This window comes from Anastrepha obliqua, chromosome 2 (assembly GCF_027943255.1).
Source record: "Anastrepha obliqua isolate idAnaObli1 chromosome 2, idAnaObli1_1.0, whole genome shotgun sequence".
Taxonomy (NCBI): Eukaryota; Metazoa; Arthropoda; class Insecta; order Diptera; family Tephritidae; genus Anastrepha; species Anastrepha obliqua.
In genome coordinates, this window is record NC_072893.1 from 112,897,766 (window position 1) to 112,916,390 (window position 18,625).

At 36.4% G+C, this 18,625-nt stretch overlaps 1 protein-coding gene across 1 annotated transcript in view; it reads left to right on the top strand.

Annotated features, from left to right (window-relative positions):
• The first annotated feature begins 457 nt into the window (after positions 1–457).
• LOC129236825 (regulatory protein zeste-like) overlaps positions 458–18,625 on the top strand; it is a 182,907-nt gene continuing 164,739 nt past the window's right edge. The window contains exon 1 of the mRNA XM_054871072.1: positions 458–1,490. The gene's annotated coding sequence lies outside the window, so the exon portion shown is untranslated. The remainder of the gene's footprint in view (positions 1,491–18,625) is intronic.

Genomic DNA, 18,625 nt, shown 5'->3' on the forward strand with positions numbered 1-18,625 from the left:
TGAGCGCGTATACATACATACGTAAAGCAGCAATATTGACACACATACAGTCATGGGTATGCCCTACGACGAATTGCCTCACCATAGGCGCAGCAAATGAAACTTCGCTGATAAGCATGAACTGCGCAATGTTTCACAAAAGCGTCGCACGTTGATTTACCAACAAACTGTTGGCGTTCACACCGCTGCCTCCATCTTATCCAACATCAACACCACCAGCGACCAACAAACAGCAAGCAGCAGCGACGCTCACTTTGCATCTTGGAGAATCAACAATATGTACATATGCATGTGTGTATGTGTGTATGCATAAATGTAACAAGAACAACGAAAAAGGAATGGAAAATCCGAAAATGTTCGACGTGCGACTCGTAACGAGTGCTGCATACATACATATGTACATTTGTTTGTGGGTCTATCGGCAAACGAAAGCGAAAAATTGACAGTTGTGCCTGAAAAGCGAAATGCTACACACGTCTTGTGGACGAAACGGAAAGTTAACAAACGAATTGAATGGTCAATGGAAATTAATGAATTTTCCAGCTATTAATGATTTTGAAGAATAAAAACGTTATGAACCAAAGAAAAACACGTATTACTATGAGTGCATAATTATGTTTGTATGTACGTTGTGATACATACATATGTAAAATATTAGTGGCTAAAAAGCAACTAGCAACAGTGATAGTGAAAAGTGTTGTTGCCTGAAATATGTTTGGCATGTAAATTGTTACATATGTTTGTATGTATATCGGCGTGGGTGTACAAGTGTCATTATCCTTAGGGCAATATATAAATACAAGCAGTTGACGGTACAAAAACAAAAGTGCAAGTAAAAGTGTAAGCACAAACATAAATCGAGTATTACAAATGTACGTACATTTTGTTGGAGGTCTATGAAATGTTGGAAAACAAGAAAACCCCTCAGTAAAAACTGCGCATCTCCAAAAATTGTGTTTTTTTTACACTTTCATTACGATAAATACGCTGTTGTTTTTAAATTACGAAAATACTCATAAACGTAAATATTCGAATGTGCATATGTGAGTGGCATATTACTTTTAAGTACATACATATTTATGCAACATTAAATTAAAAATACTCTTATAGGCTCTCTGTGCGTTGTTTTTTTTTTTAAATCAGCATTCACATATTTGTTACATTGCGTCGTTGTTGAATTTATTTTAGTTTTCGCCTTTTGTTTTTATTTCAATGACTTTTCTGCGTCTTCGAAGTCGCCGGTGTTGATTATTTATTTATACCAAATACTGGCTTGTTAAGTCAGCTGTGGCCACTGAATTAACAAAAGTAGAATATACTTCTCAATACCCGTAAATGTCAACAAGCGTATACAGTACGTAAAGTAGAAATAACAAAGTCAACAGCAGCAGCAGCCGCAGCAGTAGTTGAAGCAGCATTAATCGCAACAACAGGCAGTTGGTTCAGTGAGGTCAATGACGAGAACGTCATTGAATTTATGAACTGGTTAAGTGAGTAGAACATCAAAGATTTTATGTATTATATAATCTGATTTAAAAAAAATGTATATTTCCGTTTATTCTGATTTCATTCTGCATATACGAGTATTTTATACCCTCACACCTTGCCGTTTTCTTGTTTTTGCTTTAAATATATTCATATGGTGTCAGTAGAAAACAAATTAAAACATTACCAATTAAGCGCATAGCAATAAATTTTCTAAGCGTTTGAAGTGCACCTTACACTTTTACACCGGAGCGCAGTAGTGCACAAGGCTTTCATAACTTTGTGCCCATAACGGCTGCTCGTAACAGCCAGCCGGAATCGGTATAAATATAGATATACATATCAAAGTGCTCAGAATGATGAGAGAAATCAATCTACATATATGTATGTTAGTCCGTCCGTCTGTTTGTAGGCTCAGCTGTCCATTTGTCCGTCCGTGCACACGATAACTCTAGTAAAAATTGAGATATCAGAACGAAATTAGGTGAGTATTGAAAGATTTGTGGAATTTTGCACTAAACAAACCCACTTTACATAAGCGTTTAACGGTAATTTTCAAAAATGCAGAAAGTGCAATATTTTAGTACTTTGTGAACAGTAACACAGGCCGACAGCATCTCAGACCCAGAAACCGGACTATATATTTCCGAAGGTTTATGATGCGCTGAATCGAAATCTGGCCTCAGAATTGCTCTATCAGCTCTGGTTTTTGAGATATCCTAACCTAAAAGTGCAAAAAACACCGTTTTTGCCCATATTTGAGGTTATGTAGCCTTGCAGATGTTTTCTTTCACCAAAATTAAAGGATGGCATCTTTAAATACAAGTCTTCTTCTTTCAAATGGCGTTTTGTTTGCCCAAATATCACTTTTTTTCGCAGAGATATCGCATTTTGAAATTTTCATGTTTCTAAATTTTCCTATCTCTCTCCTCCCAACCATGAATAAATATATATATTTATAAAACTTGTTCATCAAATTTTACCAAAAAATAAAAAATACACATTTAATTTGACGTTATCAAACATATTTTCAAAATTATTAAAATCCATCCAAAACCAATCCACCCAAATGGGTACACGTCATGATTCAATTATTAAAGGTTTGCTCACTAGTGACATTCGATTTTTAACACTCCCTTACAAAAGGTTGTATTTAAGAAGGTGCATAAAAAGGAAAAAATTAAATCCTTTTTGGTAAAAATGGTAGCAAGAAAGTATTTTTTTACTTAAATGGAAACAAACTGCGAACGGTTTAAAAAATAAATTTTAATTAATATTTGAATGTAAATAATCGTATAGATAGAAGTGATTAGCGGAAATTGCCAAGTCTAATATTAAAACAAGAAATTATTTCACTTAATCCAAGATTTTATTTTGTGAATTAATTTTTAAATTTAAAACCAATCGCGAAGTTTCGCCAATATGAAACTATTTTGTTAAAAATAAATAAATAATTGGCACGTAGGTGTTTCGCCGAGATCCTCCTCCTATTTGTAGCGCGCGTTCCACAATTGGAAGGCCCTACAGTTTTAAGCCGATTCCGGTAGATGGTTTTTTATGAGAAGCTCTTTCATACTGGTACTGTGCTTTTCTAAGCCTCCTCTGGACACTTCATCCATCCATAGAAAGGTGGGCTCATTGGAAACAAGTTCTGCCAACTTTTTTATAATGAGGTCTGCAATGTAATCGATTGCGTCGGGACTATTCAATAATTCTTCCTGCTGTAACTCTTTAGCAAACGCCAGCTCTTTGCAAAACATGAGTTCCGTTTAAATCACCACATCATAAGAAATAAAGCTTTGAAAATTATCCATCTCGATCTCAGATTGCGTCAAATACTCTATCATGTCCCGACTTAAGCGGTATGTATTCCATGTCATATTACCATAGTCCTAAACATACCGGTGAAAACTCTTGAGCGAGTTGTTGCTCGTAAGCAGTCCATTTTAAAAATGAAATATTTTTTCTACAAATTTTTCTTTTCCTCCACTTTTAGCCAAAATTTCTAGAGCTAGCAACCCAGTGTCTTGCTAAGGGAGCCGATTTGTCAAGAGGGAATGAGAACGCTGCTTACTGAGCAAACCTTTTATTATTGAATCATGGGTACACGTAATAAAAAAAAATACAAAAAAAAAAAACGAAACGAAAAACTTAATTAAAATGAAGGACAATTCAAAGATTTATGATATTTCAAGGTTGATATTATATTAAGAATTAGAATTTTTTTGCAAACACTCAAAAATACGATATTTCCAATGTTATATAAAGAATAACATCCGATTAAAATATTGTTAAATATGAGTGTCATCGCTCCCTTATGTATGTGCAAGATGGCGCAAAATTAATCACCCTATAGGGAAATATATAACATATGCAAATAGAAAAATTGAGGTACAAAGTTAGTCAAATTTGATAAATATGAGCAAAGATTTGCATTTTCACTTTGTGGGATCGATGTAAGGTTTAAGGTAATAGTCTGGTCAAATACTCATTTTTTATAGATATTTTTTAGGAATTTTTTTAAGAAAATAAAATGCGAAACCAAAGAGTTAAACTGACTGAAAAAAGCCTTTTTCAGAAGTCCGCCATTTTGTTATTTTTCAAAAAAGTTGTTCCATTGTCACACCTGCCAGAATGGCAAGCCTACAGAATAATAATCAGCTTAACTTTTTCGTTTCAGAGGTCCTGAAGAGCCAAAATGCCGGTGACAAGCCACTTATCTTTTTTTTAAGACGCTTACTTCGGTGCCACCCTACTACAAAACAATATAAAAACAATAAAAAAAAAATATGTTTTTGTACACTATTTGATGTCAATAATTTTCTTAAAAAAAATTCCTAAAAAATATCTATAAAAAAATGAGTATTTCACCAGACACTACCTTGAGTTGATTTGTGGGAAGGTGGTTCTTCTTGTGGTAAAGGTTACAGGTGAAGATTTATTTTCGTTCACTTACCACCTTAAGCTAGAGAGCCATTTGGAGATTTTATTTATGCCGATTTGGAACTTTGCAGAACGAGCTTCTGTGGGATAATCGGCAAAACCTAACTGATGCTTTGGAATTTTTTTTTTGCGTTCAATCCTCGAACATTTAAGGGGTACAGGCGTAAAATAAACACGATTTTTAAAGAATTTTTTTGTATAGAAGGAAAGAGGAAACAATCACTCTGATTTGGGAAGTTATTACTTATATACTAACATACAAAACTACAAAGTTTGATCGAAAAATTTTACAAAATAGCGGCATTTGAGACATTTTTGTGATGTGGTTTCTCTTGAAGGAGCTCCGCGGCACGCAGCACAGAGGGTGCAAATTTTAATCTGGAACAAAGAAACATTTTTTTTCTTAATCTACATAAGAATAGCTAGAGAAACACGTAGGGGACTTGAAAAATATTTTTTTTTGTGGAATTAGCAACCATTTGAAGGAAAAAACTCTATTTTGGACTAAAAAAACGGCACTTTAATAATTATAACAATCGTTTAAATTAATCTCTCGAAAATCCCCTACGCTCTTCTCCTAAGAAGGTTAATATATAGACGTAGTGAAAAACCTGATTAAAAATATTTAAAATTGTTTGAGTTATGCTGCGTGCCAATTTCAGAAAACGTGTTTTAAGAAAAACGCGTTTAAAGTTTGGAAATGTGTAATACATACGAAAACATTAAAAATGTTAATATTAAAATTTTTTTTACCATTAATCTGCAATTCCTGCACCGTAAAAAAGTCCTTCTGTATTAATATATTCTTCTTCTTTTTTTTTCTGGACGATTGAAGGTTGGAAGGCGCCTCTTTTGCTCTATCCGTCAGTGACTGCTTAGCGTGCTGAATGCGCTTAGCATCGCTTTCAAGACAAAAATTGTAGGACTGTAACCCAATTTCCATTTCTAAAACCTTCATAATTCGTAATATATTTTGGAGTGCATCATTGAAATTGCATACGGCGATATCCGTTGCAATATTTAAGACTTTTTTGCCACTAGAATAAGCTTTTGGAGCTAAACTCCACACAGCTGCGTTAAAGCTTTCATTATTATTTTGCGTAAATCCTCCCAAGCAACGGTTTAATAAATCGTCTCTAGTAAGGTCGTCATAAATGGGTTTAATAATATTAAAAATTTGTTGGGAAAGAGGTAACTTATGATGGTAATCGGCTACAGATCCTGCGGCTTGCGCTTTTTTCCAGTTGCACCAAGTTTCTGAGCACTTGTCATGCTGTGGATTCTCATCGGTTGAGAGCTTGTGAAATAAGGTTGCCCAAATTTCATTTTTCATTTTTCCCACAGAGTCTGAATTTCGACGGATTGCTAAGCCATAGTAAATGATTAATTTCGAAGTTAATTTACCCTTTCCTTCAAGACCTTTTGTGGTTTTTTTAAATTTCGTGACCGACTGCCCATCCTCTTTTGCACATGGTCAATACATTCTTTCTTTTTTACTAAGAAATTTCCGTAAGGTTCTGCCTCGAGTATGCTTTTGAATGTTTTACTATCGCCGTCTCCAATATAATTAGTGTATTTTAGTCCGTGCAAATCTTCAGAGCGCTTGAACATCTCAATTTCTGCGTCTACTTCCATTTTTCCAGATGAACCTTCGTGGTTCGCTTGACAATGATCAGTATGTGTTTCAATCCATTGATTTTACTCAGATGTCCCAGACTTACTTTTACAGTACTCGCAAGCCTTACAATACTTGGATGTTACCTCAACATCAACGATTTTTCCTGTGTACCACCCAATTAGTGACGTTACTCCGAAAAGTGAAGAAAACTCACGTTTTCTCCAAGAACCATCTCCGGAAACAGTTATTCCTTCAAGTTCTCCATTTCGAATACAAATTTCTTTCCAGTTGCGATCGAAATAGAATCTACTAATCTGTCGTAGAAAGATTGGAAAATTGGTCTTGGCAATTCCATGAAAGCGCAAAATTTCAGAATTCCATTTAGCCCTACTCCTAGTAGTCTCATAGCTAAAACTATTCTACGGTTGATTTCGTATCCTTTATTTATAAATTTACAACTTGGAATAACAACGTCTGGGCAATTAGGACAAGCAATTACTATCTTGAATCCTAAACCTCGAGGACTTCTTTCATGAAAAGCGATTTCAGAATCGCACGTTTTACACTTCACATGTTGAGAAATCAATGAGAAAACGGTCACAAAATTTAAAATTCTATTGCCAAAAGCATAATTAATATCGAAATCTTCGTTAGCCATGTTTAATTTCTTTGCAGATGCACTTACTCCTTCCGAATTGCCTTCAGCCTCATATCCGCTCAACGGTCGTTTCGTTGCAGTGCTTCGACGCCGCGTTGGATACGTTTTTTTCGTACCTTTTTTGCCTAAATACACTTTTTTATTTCCCATTTTTACTTCAAATCACTACCAAAATACAAAAAACCTGTACAAATTTTTCAAAAACTTTCGACAGAACTGGTAGAAGGCTGATAGGATGACAAGATTTCACATCATTGCCTTGTGAAATAGAAGTGCTTAACAGCAAAAATGTGCTAAAAAAGCATAAAATTTATTTTCGAACTTCTACAAACCTGTTTGGCTTTAACTAAAGTCTCCTTTAACTTACGTCTATAACTATGGGCCTAAATTGTTCTCTTATTCTTTATATTTTTATTTTCGCTGTACTTATTTGATAGTCACATTCGGTTGCCAGAAATATACAACAAACATTATTCCATAATGGGAAGCCATTTGAAGTCAAGAGCTTGATTCTGATTATATGGAACTTTAGTAAAAAGTCACACGGCAAGTTTGGGCCTACTCATTAAATTAAAATTGACTATATTTTATATTTCCCTTTAAACACAGAGCTCTACAGTTTTATTCCAACTCCAAATGACAGTTAGTTTATCTGAATCGGAGTTTTCTTGATACATAAAAGTTTGTTCCCGTTTTGTTATAGTCTATCGAGATGTCTTTGATTTTAGCAATAAATCCACAATTATCTTTGATGTTTCAAGTCCGGCTTGCGCTTATAAACCTACTAGCAGCCGCATGTGCCACGAAAAAGCGTACTCAGCTAAGCAGGCCAATCAGCAATAATATTTGTTTTACTTATTTGCATTCAACGAAAAGATCAGTGGGTTATCAAGCTCCCAAGCCTCCTACGGAGAATCGATTTTCGAGTATCAGTTTCATTTGGGTTTTTGCATGAATAAATATTCTTATGCACAACAATGTTTGTATTCTTATATATTGGCATCTATATATATATATATGCACATAAATAATTCAAATAATTATGAAAACCTTGAGCGGCGATAACAACTAAACTTTATTAAGTGAAAATAATAATATAAAAAAATATTGTGATTCAATTCTAAATTTATCAAAGACCTGAGATCCGTTTCAGTTGCTTCAGCCAAATACAGGCGCAAATGTATTTATTTATGGTTGAGCCCTTTGAAAATAATTTTATTGAAGATCTTTTAATCGTTATCAACCTTACCAGCCTTTAGACATAACTATAATTTCAATAATTTATTAAATATAATATATAATTAAGTATTGCATTCGCCACGTGTATGCCATATGTTTTGCCAATAAATGTCTACCTTATTGAATGATTATGAAAAATTAACGGTTTGAAAATAATTGCCAGTTGTAGGAAAAAATTTTCAGACAATGCTGCATGCGCGCACTGATTGCGGTAACAAATTGTGGGTGGTGTGATGGTATAAAATTTAACTGTAAATATAACTGTAAATATATTGAATACAAGAACAAATAATATGAATATTTTTAAACCGCTTTAACCCTTTAACAGCTCTGGGACCTAGGGGCTCGTATGTTGCATATAAAGGGTTTTCCAAAAACAGGTTTTATTAGTGAATGGATTGCGCTATCGAGAGATGATTAACGATTTTTTATGGCCGGAATTGGATGGTATTGATCTGGACAACGTTTATTTTCAAAAAGACGGCGCTACGTGGCACACAAGCAACGAAACCATTGATCTTTTACGGGAAAAGTTTCCGGACCGTGTTATCTCTCGAAGAGGTGATCACAATTGGCCACCGAGATCTTGTGATTTAACACCTTGAGACTTTTTTCTTTGAGGCCACGTGAAAGAGAAGGCCTACGCCAACAGCCCAGGGTCGATTCAAGACCTCAAAAATGAAATTCGTGAGGCTATCGAGGACTTAGGCAGCCACTTTGCAGTTCGGCTATGGAAAATTTCATGAAAAGGATATTGTCCTGTATGCGTGGTCGTAGTGGTCATTTGCCTGATGTTATTTTCCACTCTTAACGGCATACCTTCCTCTTTACAATGAAATAAACATATGATCATTTTTATTAAAAAATAGCATTTTTCTTTGAATATCAAAATACCACCTCTGTGATTGGAAAACCTTTTACAAAAAACAAAAAATAATAATAATTTGAAAAAATCAGGATATATCTGTTATTTTCTGCCAAATTCATCGAATTTCATGTTGCCTAGTATTTTAATGCGCTTACCTAATCAAATCATCCGTTGAAGAATGGCGTATCTTCTGCTCAAATATGAACGAGACGGTATCAATAAAACGGTCCGCGGATGACATATGGCAAAAATAAATTTTTTGTTTTTTGGTAGGACTGTTATAAGCTTACATGGCAAATTTCAGCGTGATATGTCACATTGTTTGTTTTCTGTGCTACTGTAAACAAGTCAAGCTCGAGTGTGTTCTTCGAATTCTCTTTTATGACTTCAATTGTCTCAAAATGTTTTCCACGGAGCGGCAACTTGAGCTTGGGAAACAGGAAAAAGTCACATGGAGCCATATCAGGCGAATACGGTGCTTGCGGAACGATATTAACATTATTTTTGTTCAAATAATCGCGAACAAGACGTGATGTGTGAGCTGGTGCATTATCGTGATGCAAGAACCATGACTTGTTGTCCCACAATTCCTTCCTTTTAAGACGAATGTTCTCGCGCAAACGCTTTAAAACGTCTAAATAATATTCAGCGTTAACCGATTTTGCGATTTGTGCGATTTTCAAGCACAATTTCTTTTACATTTCCGATGTTTTCGTCGTTTACTGATGTTGCTGGACGACGTTCATGAGGCAAGTTTTCAACCGATGTACGGCCCTATTTGAACGATTTGTACCACTGGAAAACACGTGCACGCGATAGAGCAGAGTCCCCATAGGTTGTCTGCAACATTTTTAAGGCGTCTGAAGCCGAAACTTTGTTGGAATAACAAAATTTCAAACAAATTCTTTGAATTTCCATCATTAAATTCGAAGAACACACTCAAGCTTTGCCATATGTCATCCGCGGACCGTTTTATTGATACCGTCTCGCTCATATTTGAGTAGAAGTTATATTGTGACGATAGCGGCGAGAATGGCTTCAACTGATTTGCAGGTTCCGGCACTCGAAGTGTAACCAAGTAGAAAATGTGTGAAAATAGTTACAAATTAAGAATCAATTTACTTTTGCTCGATATGATCACATTTTCCCTTGACGTGCCAGAAACGAATCGCAAGCTGCCCGAATGAGACTTGCAGGTATTTTGGCCCACTCGCGGACAATGGCTTTTTTCAGCGCCTCCAGACTGATGAATCTTTTAGTTCGGACCTTGCTCTCCAATTTGTCTCAAAGAGAATAATCCATCGGAATCGCGTCTGGTGAATTTGAGATCTATTGTGTGAACGTTGGTTTTCAGCCATTCTTGGTTCGCTCGAGCTTTGTTAGACGGTGCCGAGTCCTGTTGCAAATCCATGGTCTGCCACCGAAATGCTTGTCTACCCACGGCTTCAAAGCAACCTCCATAATACTTTCCCGATAATATTTCGCATTTACCTTGACGCCAGGCTCGATGTAAACGATTGGAGTGCGCTCTTATGCGGTTACAGCGACCCAAACCATTACCTGTGGCGGGTGCTGCCTCCTGGTGGCTAATCCATGACTCAAATTCTCTTATGAACGGTCGGTAAAAAAAACCCTATCGTTTTGGGAGCTTACGAATGGCTCAATTTTAAAAATTTTCTCGTCAGAAAACTCAATATTCGAAAATTGACCGCTTTCGGCCAAACGAAGCAACTCCTTCGCTCTCTCAAATCTGACTTGTTGCTGCTTTGTTGTGAGATCATGCGCCTTTTGGGTTTTGTAAGCCTTGACTTTGAGATTATTTTTCAGTATGCGGCGGATGCTACGGTCAGATATTTTCAGTTCTTACGCCATTTGATTGACACTTCGTCGGGGATTTCGCTCAAGTCGCTTCTTCACGTTTTGAACCATTTCCCGTGACGTTGCGGTCTTTTGATGACCACCTCCATGACGTTTCGCGATGCTATCAGTATCATTGTAACGAGTAATGGTGCGATAAATAAAAACGTTATTAACTTAAGGTGCTCGAGCTCACGAACAATCGCTGGTTGTGATTTTCCAGCCAAATATAATGCAATCAACTATTATGTTTGAAATCCATTACTGATTTTCTATTTTCGCGTTTACTCTCGGCAAAATGCTTCTGCGCGCTTGTGAACAATACTCTGGACTGTCATTTAGCCAACTAACAGACAGCTAATGCCTGTGCGTGCGCGATCTGAAGTTGATTACACTTCGAGCGCCGGACTCTGTATGATACTTTACTTTCATCATCAAATGCAGTTTTCCGAATAGATAAAGTCTCAGCGTGCCAAATCAGGTGAATACGCCGAATTTGGGTGTTTGCTGAAGCTCTTCCTCCTATTTGGGGAGGTGCGTCTTGATGTTTTTCTACAAACGTAAGGACCTTCAGTTTTATGAGGAGCTCTTTCATGGTGGAAATACACTCGGGCGTTTGCCATTGTCTGCCGAGGGGTGACCGCTATTACAAAAAACTTTCTTTCTTATTCGGTGTATCATGCTCCAGGTCACAAACCTGGACACTACCTAATGTTAGTCACGCACCAACAAAATAATTTGCCTTCCTGTTAGAAATTCACGCTCTAACACATCTTCATCTCGAATGTGATGCCATAGCGGGAAGAAGGAAAAGACATCTCGGCCGTTTACAACCGGACGGAAGACACGTACGATCAGCTCAGTCTAGCTGCTTCTTAGGTTTATTGAGAAAGCTTGGCTTGGGTGCGGTACTTGGGTGAGTAGAGGCCACAAAAGATCTTAAAGTTGGGATCTTAAAGTCCCAGTTTTCATTTATTCATAGAAATTCACAACACAATCGAGAGATCAGCGTTTTGTTAGCTTGTGTAGCACACAACTTGACTTGCGCGAAATAGAGAGTGTATAATTTCAAGAAGCCTCGATCACGGTCAGTTCCTCTAACAAAACTTGAGCAGAAGATTTCATTCGAAAAAAAATAATTGTTTCTAAATCGGTTCTTAGTCGGCGCCAAGTGGTTATTTGTGTGGTGAAATTTTCGACCCTAATTTTGTTAAACGAACGAACCGGTATTACAGCTTCCAGTTTTTGATGTAAGCCAGGTCTTCTCAACTGCTAGTTCGTGATGGCAATAATTTGGATAAAAGCACCGAATTTAATAATTACTTATGCATGAAAAAATAATATAAAATAAACTAAAACAAAATAAAATATATAATATGTATATATGTAAATATGTCTCCATTTACCGCCTACTCCACATTTTTTTATATGGACGAAAGCACCCAATACGGAAAAAATTGTCAAAGATCAACACAATTTTTGAACCAGTTCAAACTTGCACTTTATTATACCAAAATACAAAAATTGTGCATACCCGAAATTTGTTTAAAAACTTTGTGTATAAAGTGAAATTTTGAGGAATTTTCTTAAATCTTATGCAAAGTTCGAAACTTTGCTTTATTTTTTAGTATGTTTTAGTATGAACTATATTTTCATAAATAAATAACTCAAAGTGCAAAATAATTGAATAAATAGTAAAAAAATTGTGAAACTCCCAACTTTTTCGATTTTATCATCGCATCACAGTTTTGTGCAGACCATTGCTTCTGCAACTATAGCTCTCCACTTCGATTGATCCTCTAATACATCTTTCCAGACAGGTGTAACCTCATGAATCCAGCGTTTAATTGGCTTACCTACCTCGTCATATGCGATCAAGCGGCAATCTATGAAACGCTATACTGGCAGATCTGGTTTTGGCCATATAGCCTAACCATCTTATTCCTTGACTCTTAAGGGGTAACACCACTGCAGAAATTTCAAAAAATTGATTTTTTTTTTATAAGCTTAAAAAATTCTTTGAACCTTTTAAAATACAGAACAAAAAGTTTTATACGTTACCGAAGTCTATTTCATAAATATTTTAAGCTTTTAACCAAGCGTTAGTGACTGCTACCTAACAACTTCTCCAAATTTCCGTTTTTCTCAAAACACGTTTTCTGAAATTGGCACGCAGCATAAATCAAACAATTTTAAATATTTTTAATCAGGTTTTTCACTACGTCTATATATTAACCTTCTTAAGAGAAGAGCGTAGGGGATTTTCGATAGATTAATTTAAACGATTGTTATAATTATTTAAGTGCCGTTTTTTTAGTCCAAAATAGAGTTTTTTCCTTCAAATGCTTGCTAATTCCACAAAAATAAATATTTTTTAAGTCCCCTACGTGTTTCTCTAGCTATTCTTATCTAGATTAAGAAAAAAAAATGTTTCTTTGTTCCAGATTAAAATTTGCACCCTGTGCTGCGTGCCGCGGAGCTCCTTCAAGAGAAACCACATTACAAAAATATCTCCAATGCCGCCATTTTGTAAAATTTTTCGATCAAACTTTGTAGTTTTGTATTTTAGTATATAAGTAATAACTTCCCAAATCAGAGTGATTGTTTCCTCTTTCCTTCTATACAAAAAAATTCTTTAAAAATCGTGTTTATTTTACGCGTGTACAGTGGTGTTACCCCTTAAAGAAATGTATCGCATTTTCCTGATGTATCAATGCATTGAGCTCGTCATCATATCTGATTCAATATGTTTCATTATTCAGTCTCAGGGTATCAAATATTTTTCGTGGCACCTCCCTTTTAAATTTCAGTATTTTGGCGGCCGCCGTAGACGAATGGGTTGGTGCGTGATTACCATTCGGAATTCACAGAGAGGTCGTTAGTTCGAATCTCGGTGAAAGCAAAAATTAATAAAAAAATTTTCTAATAGCGGTCGCCCCTCGGCAGGCAATGGCAAACCTCCGAGTGTATTTCTGCCATGAAAAAGCTCCTCATAAAAAGTATTTGCCGTTCGGAGTCGGCTTGAAACTGTAGGTCCCTCCATTTGTGGAACAACATCAAGACGCACACCACAAATAGGAGGAGGAGCTCGGCCAAACCCCTAACAGAAGTGTACGCGCCAATTATTTATTTTTTTTTTATTTGGGCGGTGTCTGCTGTCTGTTTTTTTTATAAGGCGGTTCAAATCAAAATGTCAGAAACACTATTAAAGGTGTCATCGCACTAGTGGTATGTGAGGCATGCTCCCACAACTAACTTCTCCTACTCGCCTGATTTCCACCCTGGAACCGCGGTAGCATTTCTTCAAGTTGGAGTCGCATTTATGTCTAATAACACAACATGTTACTGCGGAGGCTTTATGTCATCGGTAGTATCAACTCCTCTCACTTCATTCATGAGCGCTTATGGAGGAAATGAAACATCGGAAAATGTGCAATGGTTCGACACTTACAAAACATTCTCTTGTGTTCTGTTTGATACTGCAGTGAACGATTGACTCAATCGTCTGTATCTGCCGTCGGTCTATGTAAAACCGTCCATGTCCACTGCCAAGCTGCTTCTACTGCATTGTTGCCGCAGAAGTTGCAAAACTGCTGCTGTCATTTCTGAGCTTTTCTCTCCCAGTCAATGAGGGATCCTCCTCACAACTGTAGCTGCGAACGTTTTTGGAGTCTCATTTGGCGACGGATAAGCGCATATTCAAGACAAATTTTGTGTGAGACAGCGAATGCTCGAATGTCTTCTCCAGCACTGCTCATTATTTACTAAAATGTCAGTCAACTGGAAACGGTGTAGGTATTCCAAGAAGCAGCCGTGCCCGGTGAGTATATGAGTTAGGAAATAGTCAATATCACCATGCTTCCTATTCATCCACCCTTCGAGATTTGGTATATGTTTGTACGTTCGCCCTTCGGCCATTGTGTACGATGAATGTTTTTCCATATAAAGAATTAAACCTATTGAAAAACATTCGTTTAAATCGCTGTTTTCGGAATAGCTCAGTCAGTTTTTGGGAAAACTTAAATTTTTTTATACAGGGTGGGCCATATAGCGTTTTCTTTTTGAACCACCTATTTTTTTGGGAATGGCAACACATCGCTGTTTTCGGAATAGCTCAGTCAGTTTTTGGGAAAACTTAAATTTTTTTTATACAGGGTGGGCCATATAGCGTTTTCTTTTTGAACCACCTATTTTTTTGGGAATGGCAACACAAATAACATATCAAATGTGTTCATAATTTACTTCAAGGTTTGACATTTACGAAATGGGACGCTATACGCTTGAAAAAAATCGGGAAATATTGAAAACCTATTTCCAAAGTGGTGAGTCTTCTTCTTCTTTTCTGATTTTCACATCGGTGGCTACGTCAATAAGCAAAATTGTCGGATTTGGGGCTCAGAAAATCCACACGTTACTGTAGAGAAGCAAATGCATCCACAACGAGTCACTGTTTGGTGCGGTTTTTGGTCTGGCGGCATCATCGGGCCCTTTTTTTTCGAAAATGAGCGAGGAGCCGCAGTTACAGTAAATAGCGAGCGTTACCGTGACATGCTCAACGAGTTTTTGTTTCCAAAAATTGAAGAGGATGACTGGACGACATTTGGTTTCAACAGGACGGTGCAACTTGTCACACTGCCAAAGTTACACTCGAACTTTTGGCTACCGTTTTTGAGAACCGAATAATCAGCCGAAATTCCGATATCAATTGGCCGCGTCGGAGCTGTGATTTAAGCCCGTTGGACTATTTTTTGTGGGGAGTCGTTAAGCAAAACTGCTATGCGAACCATCCAGAGACGATTGATGCTTTAAACAAGAAATCGAAATTGCCATTCTTGAAATTGGAGCCCAAACAATCGAAAATGTCCTTAAAAATTGGGTTGATCGAAAAAAAAAAGTTTGAAAAAATATTGATTAGTTTTTTTTTATAGCCGATTCAAAAAGCAAATTTTACATGACCCCCCCCCCTATATTTTTGTGGGGTTTTTCATTTTCATATTCTATTGCCGGAGCGATAATCTCAATTACTTCAGCAAATATAATGCAAGCAAATAAGGCATAAGGAGCGATCTCCACACATATTTTGGATTTTTTTATGAAGCAGCACAATATGTATTCTATTGGAAGATTATAATTTTTGCAAATGGCGTTGTACGTCAATCATATTTGACACTTGTGAACTAAACAAACAGCTGCAGTATAAACAAAGTAAAAGTCAAAATAAAGATTACCATCACTCAAAATCATTTTTTCTTGTTTAGTCAAAACATTATTCAAAACCAAAATGAGATGATTAATATTGCGCATATACTGTGGGCAAAAAGTAAGGTGAATTTATTTGTCAAACTTCGCGGGATTAAAATTTCGCTCTAGTTATTTTTTTCATGAGTTGGCACCACTGTTAATAACATCTGGGCCAACTTTCATGTGAATGTCATTATCAGTAATATATTTACGCTTGTGTTTACCAAACGACCAAGACTGCATTTTTTGATTTTTACAATGTCTGATTTGATTGACCAGAGAAGTGCCATCAAATTTTGTTTGCGGATTGAAATTTCGGCTGCGGAAACGTTTAGCATGTTGCAGAAGGCATTTGGTGATTCGACCATGTCGCAGAAAAATGTTTGTAAGTGGTACAAAGACTTCAAAGAGGGTCGAGAACGTGTTGATGACTTGGAGCGCTCCGGACGACCATCGACGTAAACAGATGACTAACACGTCAATAAAGTGAAGGAGTTAGTGTTCAAAGTGTGCTGTGAAGACCATTTGGGCCTACGAAAAGTCAAATCTCGTTTGGTACCGAAAACTCTTAATTCCTTGGAAAAAAGTCGTCGCGTTGATGTGTGTGAAACAATGCTTTCAGACTATCAGGACAAGCTCAAATGCATCATTACGGGAGAAGAGACTTGGATTTATGCTTACGACCCTGAAACAACCGACCAATCAAGCGAATATCGTGCTAAAGGCGAGGCCAGACCGAAAAGAGGACGTCAAAGTCGTTCAAAAATAGAGGTCATGATGACAGTTTTTTTCGATTTTCGTGGTGTGGTGCACTATGAATTCCTTTCACCTGGCCAAACTGTTAATAAGGAATATTATTTGAGCGTTATACGTCGTTTACGTGAAGCAATTCGTCTAAAAAGACCAGAATTATGGGCCAACAACTCTTGGTTTTTGCATCACGATAATGCACCGTCTCACACTGCACTCGTTCTTTGTGACCATTTCGCCAAAAATTCCTCGCATATCGTTCCGCAACCACCGCATTCGCCTGCTTTGGCTCCGTGTGACTTCTGGCTATTCCCAAAACTCAAGAGACCACTCCGGGGAACGCGTTTCGAGTCGATTGAGGAGATAAAAGCTGAATCGAAGAAGGTGCTGATGGCTATAGGTACCGGAAATGGACTATTTGGCATGTTTCGGGGATTGGAAAAATCGTTGGCATAAGTGTATTTCATCGAGAGGGAATTATTTTGAAGGGGATGAAATTGATTTACAAGAATAAATAAAGATTTTTCATTTTACAACCAAATTCACCTTACTTTTTGCCCACAGACTGTCTCCTAACAAAATCAAAAAAATTCTGGAGTTGCTTTCGAGTTTTTGGCAACATACTTTTACACGAAATACCATGACCATGGCTTCAAATCGAAATATCCTAAAATGACAGGCGTTTTCACTACAGTGACACTCTCTGCCATAAAAAGTGTCATAATGAAAACCAGACATAACTAAAAGATAATGGCAGTTCGGTTTGAAAATTATTGCTGCGTAGTGTTATTAATGAAATATATCTGGCTTGGGATTAAAAGTACTAAAGTTCAAAAAGCAGCACTTCAAGATGTCTGCCGAGCATAGCCTTCTAGGGTTCCTTTTCTGCCTATTTCTGGTACTAAGATTTTTCTAAATAAATTTTTTGTTGTCATATTTTTCAACTTGTAATAAAATATTGTCTCGCGTTGTTAAGGTGCATATTAAAGTCCTGGACAATTTAAATACCGACATTTAACCACAAAGGATAAACTTCCATTTATAGATTCCCACCTTTTAAATTAAGCAGTATTTCATTTCATTTCATTTCATTTATTGCCCAAAATCATTTTAACATAGGAGTTTACAAAGTTATGATAAAATTAAATTAGCAGTATTTATATTTCTTTAAATGCACATTAGTTAGGCGCAGTTTTTTTTCCACAACCAATTCCAATTCGTGATATGAAATAAGCGAGGAGTTATTTTAAGCCAACAAGAGGCACTCCTTCAATCGGTATCCTTATACACTCAACACTACGTGCGAGTATAGCCGGTTTTATAAAGGCGACGAGTTCATAATTATGCGATTCCTTGTACAGATAATTATTACATAGTACGCACACGTGTCAGTGTAATAATCGATTTTAAATTCAACAAAGTACTTTTTCAAACTTTATTTTTCTGTACTTTATGTATTTTAGCTGATAATTATGGCACCCAAAGGAATATGGGTGTGTGCAAGTGAACTATACAGCGTGGAGCACAGCGCGGCGTATAACGGCAGAGTGCATCTCATTACGGAGCTTGACATGTCCGCATAACAATTTATTATATAGTGTGTACACACATTAAGGTGGGTCGCCTGTTGACTCTTTGCAAATTACTGTGAGGGATAATGACTAAGAAGCAGTGCCACTGAATTTTCCAAAACTGCGCAAAAATTTGCAAAAACAAGGTCTATTTTTTATGGAAAAACTGTTACCTTCAAAACAAAGGAATTCTTAGGAAATTTTGGTTTTTTAATAAACATAAAGAAGAAAAAAATTGTAATTTCATAGTGGCCGTAAGATTTTTCGAGCTTGAAAATTTAGATTTTCAAAAAAATTTAATTACAAAACAAAAATTAGCAATATAAATATAAAAAAAATAAAAATAAAAAAATTTTAGATGTAATATTGTAATTTAATTTATTCATTCAAGTTTC